Genomic DNA, 7861 nt, shown 5'->3' with positions numbered 1-7861 from the left:
ATAATAGTTATTTCTTTTACATAATTTATTTTTAAATAATGGAAACGTCTGCGCCTGCTGCGTATCCGCGATCTCCAGAACTGGCCTTGCTACAGTTCAGAAAATAGAAGCCAACTTCCCTGTATGGTGAGTTACTATCAGCGACATTCCCCAACCTCCCCTTATCTTTTGCAGGCATTTTCTGCCTAGTTGGCTAACTTTCTGTGTACTAGTTCTGATCATGTTTGATTCGGATTGTTCAGACAGGGTCCAAGAGCCAGATGCCGAATTGGCATTTTCAAATTCTTCCTCTTCAACAAACAGGCGCCTTGGCACCATGTTGACTACTGATCTCCGGGAAGCGAAGCACCAACCTCCAGTGCTACAGTATTTATAAAACATCTTTTTTCAGAACATTCTTTAAATTACGATGTTCGAAGAAGTTAATCATATAAACATCATTTCTGGACTTTAAGAATATATACTGGGATGGTTTAAACATATTTGTATGTTTTTTATTGGTTTATGTTTTTTTAATGAAACCTTTCTATAATTTAATTTATGGCCGACCCATATTTTTTTTTCTTTCTTAATATACCTGAGAGCTCTTTAATTATGTAATTGACATTGTATGTTAATACCTTTTAATATATGTTATATGTTTCCTAAGTATGGAGTAATTATATTTAGATGGATCACATCTTGTTTCTGTTCATTCCTCATATCCTTGAAACCTTAAAGATCCCCAGCACAAAAATGGTAGCAGAGAATGGTTGTTTCAATTATATGTAGTGTGTGATTTCGTCTGTAAACAATCCCAGTAAAAAATAACGTAATGTAAAATTAATTTTTAGATTTATAATTTTTTATATAAATATTTGAGCGGGCAGTTTATTTTTTTTTTAGTGCGAATGTAAGTAACTTTAATTTTAAATCATCTTAAGTAATTTTTGTCTAACTTTTACGCAAGATGTCGCCCAGCAGTTCCCCGCTGTCCTTACCTTGCGACACGCTATCAGACGTAGATGTGTCCCACACAAGGTCACAGACACTCCCCCCCTTTCGCCCCGCCCGATGGCCGGTGCAATCTTAACATGTGTACGTGCCTGCATGCTCGTGCAACTTCTTCCCCCTCCTCCCTCCTTCATAAGTCTCAGAGGTCGCTTACCTCTGCGGGGCCTAGAAAGACGTACCAACTTATATGTCTACTGTCCATAATAATAATAATAATAAACAGAACATGTTGAGTGTTCGACAAATATTTTGTTTACTAATAAACCCAAATATTTACTTTAATGTCCTTTCGGACAGCGTCGTCTTTTGTTTTTATTTTTCTCTTGGCGTCTGCACGCGACCATGTTATCTCTTCACCTCATGACCGGGCCGCCAACTGCACAGAACCCCCTCTCCTCCCACGTGCCATGTATTTTGTAAACAAACCACCCATGCTTTGTATGTCCCAATAATATTTTTTTTAAGTTACCAAGACACGCACTATAAATAATCTATACTGCATTAAATTTAGCAGCAAAGTCCTTTCTTAATCTAGGGGAACTTAAAATATAACATAATATATTTATATATAACTTATTATAATATCAACAATACAAATAATATGATAATATAAAATACTTTTGTTTTAGCTAATGTTAAGAAACTGCCATTGTTTATATTTTCTAAGCATCTTAAAATTAACGATTATTTTTTTTTAATAACACATAAAATAAAATAAAAAAGGTCCATTCATCACGTAATATAAAATAAGAATATGCTCTTAAGTAATATACACAAGTACTCTAATCCAATTGCGTCGTTCACAAGCAACGTGAATATACTTCGACATATAATTTCATTGTGTTTCCATACCCATCCATGTGCCTAGCGATTTTCGTGATTACCCAACGAGAGGTGCAGTCACTTTCTTTTTACCTTCAACTAAAGGTTTATTAGATTATATTGTCAGTGTGTCGGTCGAATTTTCCCCACACGAATTTTTTTATTCTAGCACTGCGATGATGAATTTTTTTTGTTAAGATAGAGTATTTATTTACGTCGACGTATAGATAAACAACATAGAGATAAAGTTTAAACTATCAAAGTAAGTGAGTAATAAATTTTGTAATTACAATTTTTCTTGTAAACCATTTATTACAAAAATATTTTTTTTTTAACATTAAATCTTTATTATTGTCAGATGATGTACATACAGAAAACTGAGCACTGCAGCTCGTACATCTATGTCTATTAATTATTTGTTTAAGTTAACCTTTTGTTATTGCACTCTTTCCAAAGTTGGTAGTTTATTTTGCATCATTATGATGATATGATTTGCATTGTTTTGCAATTGTGACTTCCAATGTGGCATCAAGGTTTTATTTTTGTGTGTTTCCTAAAAGTCGAGCAAGGTGAAGCTAGCCACCGAGCAGCGCGGAAGTAAGGGTCCTCTGCGCCAGACGAGCCACGACCCGGTCCTCTAGGTGAAACATCCTATGACCACCGAGTGTCACTGGGCTAGATCCCCAGCACTCACCCTTTGGACGGCCTATGTTCAAACCCCCTCTCAGGCAGTGTGAACTTTCATGCCCGCCATGGAAAATCTGACGGCGAAATTAAAATTAATTATAAGTTAGTTATATTTTTTTAGGACTATAATATCAGATGTTACAATTTTATATACATATTATTTATTAATTAAATTTGAGTGCACATGAAAACCTTTTTTTTAAGTTAAAATTACTTTTTTAACATTATCCATTATTCATCCAAATTCGTTGATCTTTCGGGTTTCGAACCCGAACTAACTCAGTGGTAAAATTTCCTCTTAGGTGTCTGTGCTCCAGTCTGTTGGTCTGATCAACCTTCAGTGTCTGAGCATGGATCCTAAGTGAGTTAATAAATGCAGGTATCCGGGACCGAGGTGTACTTCGCTTTTAAGCAAGTATTAAATTGCTCTCTTTCGCCTGATCCATTGTCAGATTGTGCAGAGCTATGACTCAATGTCTTCGACTTCTTATGGACAGACAGAGAAAACATGTACAGGGGTTATATTCCCAATTTAGTTTGTAAGTTACAGAGCTATCACGCTCATATACAGGGCTACCATACCCATATACAGGGGTTACAATCCCCATTCGTCACTGAGTGCTCAAGGATGCATATCCCTTGTTTTCGCCTCAGTGCTTTTCGGCCTCCCTCACAGTGCCCATTTTGTGTTCCTACACGATATCCAATATCTTAAGATCAACGGGATGAATTTCATTTCATTAATATAGCAACGAAATAAATAGTAGAAAGCATACAGGTACTTTAAATTTAATCTTTTTATTTATTAAGTGATTTTAAGAATTTATTTTAAAATAATTAAAACAGAGTTTTATATGGACCCATTTAATTATAAACAATGTTTTAGATCATAAGATGTTACAGCCAAAGGTCATGGAATTATTTCTGTGTTTATTGTAAGTAGTAGGATACAGGCGTACCTGGTAACTCGCCTCACTTAAGAGTATGAGTTTTTTTTTTTCTCTATGCTCCGCATTCAAGCAGGGGAGTATGTGCCGGAAATTAGTAATTGCGGCACGATTTTTACATTTTTATTATCATTTTTATGCCGGAAATTAGGCATTTCTTCACTTTTCTAATTTTTCAATAATTTTAAAATTAATTTTGGAAATTTTATTTTTCTAATTTTATCTGGTTGATAAGGGGGTGATTTACTCTTTGTTAGGGCGGTGTACGCCAAGTGTTTAAACTTTGTGCCAGTGGACCGAAGCCCCTTTTCTCAGGGGGCAAATATGATATTTTGCTGTATAATGTGGACATGGGCAGCCCGGATGAAATTTCTCTCGCCTGCAGTCACGTCCCGAGTTTGTAATATTATTTCTCTTCATGACCAAAATTGCATAGAGCAGCTTGTGGGCTGCAAGCTGCTACTTCTTACAGGCTTGCTGAGAATAGCAAGTCTCGTCACGAATGGGTCTCCAGTGGAGCTGCGTTCCCACCTTAGTGGCTATTTCTGTCCCCCCTTCCTCTCTCTCCACCTCACTTTAGTTCTGAGAAATCAAGTAGGGAGCAGTGACCTGATGTGAACTTAGCCAAGACCATGGCTGACTTCAAGGGCCTTCCCCCTGGTCCGACAGAGACGTCCACCACATCTAGCGGAAGAAAAAGTAACCGCGGGCCTGGTCGCCAGTGTGCAGAGCTCACCCTCATGACACCTGGTGGCAAGTCAGCTCACCGCCTCAGTTAGTTCCCCTTTACGCCGCTAGAGAGCAGCGCCGCGCGCCCTTAAGCCCTATGCTTCCTTCTCGCGGCCTGTAGAAGTCGATTATTTGTAGCTTCCTGTTACCGCCGGTAGAGAGTGCGCATGTCGTGTTGTTGTCACGCCCGCCTCGGGCACCTCCGCATGTTTTCGGCCATGAGCCGAACCTTCCCCCCCCTTTTTTCTTAGAGCTGAACGCCCGATTTAATTAGAAACCTTGACCGCCATCGCCGGCACTTAGTTCTCCGACTTCGGCTACTGACCACGTCTTCTCGGCGTCCTCTGTGCTAAGAGGCTTTTCGCGGCTACGGCGAATTCATGTGCACAAGAATGTAGTCAGCTTGCTTTGGGAGGTGATCCCAGTGGTACAGTAGCCAGTCAGATGTAGTATTTAGAAGAAGTCATGTTTAGTTAAATTTTATTATTTTTTTTACTTTCCTAAAAATTTTCGTTTCTTCCGCGCATCCGCGAATTCTCGGTACGCGCCATGCTGATGTCGGCGCGAGACACCTCGCGAGCCCTGATTTCACACCCTGTTTGGTGAGTAATCCAGCCTTTTTATTTTCTTCCCCAAATTCCCGTTTTTTGGCCTTTCGCACCGACTGTGTATGACTGTCTGGACGCAGGTCTAATTCGTTTTTAATTTGACATGTGTTTCAGACAGGGTCAAAGTTTCCAGGGAGAGAAATTTCTCCCCGTATGATCTTCGGGACCTGCAGCTGATTTCCCCCTTTAGAAGAGTTTTCCTCTCGGTCCGACGTCATCCTGGGAAGACCCGGGTGATATGGGCTATATATATATTCCACTTGCATAGAAGGAACTAAATTAATCAACAAGATACCAGTGAGCAATGCATTAAGAATTTAATCATCAGAACATGTAAAATCAAGGAAACTCATATATATGTAACCGTTGGGAGAATCAAATTTTGGTGCTATACTTGAAATTTTGTTAATCAAATCATTTGTTTGTTAAGGTGTAATGTGTATTGTTTTAAATAATCTAGGGGCGCCCCCTTATCTTTGTTAATTACTAATATTTTTATTATCATGTCGAAATAATGCTAAAACCAAACCTCTTAAAAATAAAACAGGAAAACCTATAGACCAAATTATTTATATAGTGTATTTATTTATCATCTACCTTCTTCTACATAACGATCCACGAACTACCAAGTAACTAGTGTGCAGGGAGTGTAAATTTTATCTTGTTCACTGCCCCGTGTCCCCTCTGGTAATTAAATTTAATTTTCTTAATATTTTGCCCAGCTGTTTCCAAGGTGTTTTTAATAAATTAAAAATAATATAATTTTTGGGCACGAGGGGCATTACATTTTAAATTATTTTTGGAAATTTTATTTTCTATATAATTTGGTTACAAAAGGGTGATTTATACTTTGTTAGGCTGGTGTACTCTATGTATTTAAACTTTGTGCCAGTAGCCTGAGGCACCTTTTCTCAGGGACCAATCTAATCTTTTGCAAGTCTAAGACGTCGTTGGCAGCCCGTTTGACATTTCTCCCGCTTACAGTTACGTCTGGGGTTTGTAACATTATTTCCCTGCATAACTAAAACTGCATGCAACATCCCTGGACGATTTGTTACTATTTCTCAGAGACGAGCTTACCATAGCCTTTCCCGTCACACGTACGTCTTTGATTCTCTCCTAGAAAGTCATGGCTAGGACGCTCGTTCCCAGTGTCGTTGCATTTTTGTCCCCCCTTTCCCCTTCCCAGCTCCCTCTTGGTTCTCAGAATTTATCCCAGGATCACTGCCCTGACGTGAACCCCAACAGGCAGCGTCCGACTTCAAGGACGATTTACCATAGAAAAAATATGTGCAAGTATGGACCACACACGACATCTAACAGCAGAAACAGTAACTTCTTCTCTTGTCGCCAGCGAGTGGAGCTGACGCCCACAACATCTGGTGGCGAATTTGCTAACCTCCCAGCTACCTTCCCCTGTAGGCTGTCAGAGTGCAGCACCGACTTTGCCATTCGCCCCAGGCTATAGCAGACATCTTGGGCGAGTCGATTCTTTTTTTATTTCAGAAACCCCTCAACAGGTAGCGCTAAAATCGGCCAGTGCTACCAACTTCGAGATATCAAAGTCATAGTATTTTGTGATTCCCACATGGGGAACTTCGTAACCTTTCGGTCTGACGCCCCAGTCTCCCCCACCAACTTCTGTTTGAGTTTTTCCTTTTAATTACGAGATGCGGCTCTTCCGCGGACTTCACGTCGCGATTCCAGGCGGACCGTTTGAGATATTCGGCTTATCAACAAGACGCACTACAAGACTTCCATCCAGCCGCAACCGACGATGTAGTCGATTAGACAAGGGATGCTATCCCTGTAAATTTCTTTAAGTAGTTTAGTCCGTCTGTACAGTAAAAAGAATAATAGTTATTTCTTTTACATAATTTATTTTTAAATAATGGAAACGTCCGCGCCTGCCGCATATCCGCGGTCTCCAGATCCGGCCTTGCTACAGTTCAGAAAATAGAAGCCAACTTCCCTGTATGGTGAGTTACTATCAGCGACATTCCCTAACCTCCCCTTATCTTTTGCAGGCATTTTCTTCCCAGTTTGCTAACTGTCTGTGTACTAGTTCTGATCATGTTTGATTCGGACTGTTCACAGACAGGGTCCAAGAGCCGGACGCCGAATTGGCATTTTCAAATTCTTCCTCTTCAACAAACAGGCGCCTTGGCACCATGTTGACTACTGATCTCCGGGAAGCGAAGCACCAACCTCCAGTGCTACAGTATTTATAAAACATATTTTTTTCAGAACATTCTTTAAATTACGACGTTCGAAGAAGTTAATCATATAAACATCATTTCTGGACTTTAAGAATATATACTGGGATGGTTTAAACATATTTGTATGTTTTTTATTGGTTTATGTATTTTTAATGAAACCATTTTATAATTTAATTTAGGGCCGGTCCATTTTTTTTCTTTCTTAATATACCTGAGAGCTCTTTAATTATGTAATTGACATTGTATGTTATACCTTTTAATATCTGTTATAAGTTTCCTAAGTATGGAGTAATTATATTCAGATGGATCATACTTTGTTTCTGTTCATTCCTCATACTATCCTTGAAACCTTAAAAATCTCCAGCACATTTGCAACTGTGAGAGAATTTTGATCATAATTGTGGTGCTAGATCATAAGTCATTTTTAGTAATGTTTGAGAATTCCTTAAACCTGGTTTGAGATATAACATATAACATATATAACTAGTGGCATTAAAAGTACTCACAAACTGATAATTTTGTTTTTAATTGAAAAAAAGAGTAAAATTGTATTATACTAGAATGTTATGATACTTTATTATGTTTTTCATTATATTATTAAAACTCTAAATTCCATGCTATTGCCTGAAAGAATTTTAAGCAGAATGTATAAGTTAATTTAAATTGCAACATAATAATAAAAATAACATTATGTTGCTGTGATTACTATGTGATAAGCGAACTGTGATACCCTCATGTTAAATTGTATCTGGTTGGTAATAACTTTAACAACACTGACATTATGCAGGTCCATAAAAGTTTTAAATAAAATAGCACATATATTTTGATTTTATTGGATGAAGTTATGCATGTGAGT

The sequence above is a fragment of the Bacillus rossius genome, chromosome 3 (assembly GCF_032445375.1).
Source record: "Bacillus rossius redtenbacheri isolate Brsri chromosome 3, Brsri_v3, whole genome shotgun sequence".
NCBI lineage: Eukaryota > Metazoa > Arthropoda > Insecta > Phasmatodea > Bacillidae > Bacillus > Bacillus rossius.
The sequence above is the reverse complement of the archived record's forward strand: the minus strand, read 5'-3'. Positions refer to the sequence as shown.